Raw genomic sequence first — 715 nt, forward strand, 5'->3', positions numbered from 1 at the left:
CCCACAGATGCTAGAACCCACAATAGTTAATTTTGTATCCCGCCTGGAAGGTGGCGCGTGAGTCTGCTCGTGTAAACTGAAGGGTAGGCCGAATGTAGGAAGCTAGGAGGAGCAGGTGAAGTAGAACTCTTTCGGTAGTGCTCTTAGAAATGGTTTTACTGTATCGCAATATTATTACTTGAATACATAATGTGAATACCTAACTTTGCACTATAGGTGCGAAGCCAGATGTATCAAAGCTCACAAAAGTTACACAGGCAAAATCTGTAGTGGCTCGCCCACTATGAAATAGAAACAATGTTGCTTGGTCGTCTACTCGGAATCAAATGGGCTGAATCTGTAGCGGCGCTCGTAGAGCTGCTGTAATGAAATAAAATAAAAATTATTTGTGACTCTTTATCTTTGTTATCAGTGTAATGTAATAGAATGAAAATGAGCCGTGACTTATATACAAAAGAAACACACATTAATGCAATGGCTCAGCATAAAAGAGAAATAACTAATGTAGGAATATTATTAGCAGTGTAATATGCTGTTTAATTTAGCCTGACGCACTCAGTAAACTAGCTCAGTTCTCAGGGTAGTTACGTAATCGTCGATAATTAAGTGTCCTTTTCTTATTTACCCAATGCTACAGATATTATTCCAGGCTCGTGAGAAGTCATGTGCTTAGTGCACCAGAGAATATTTGCCAAGTCTGTTCGATGTACACTAC

This window comes from Schistocerca serialis, chromosome 4 (genome assembly GCF_023864345.2).
Source record: "Schistocerca serialis cubense isolate TAMUIC-IGC-003099 chromosome 4, iqSchSeri2.2, whole genome shotgun sequence".
Taxonomy (NCBI): domain Eukaryota; kingdom Metazoa; phylum Arthropoda; class Insecta; order Orthoptera; family Acrididae; genus Schistocerca; species Schistocerca serialis.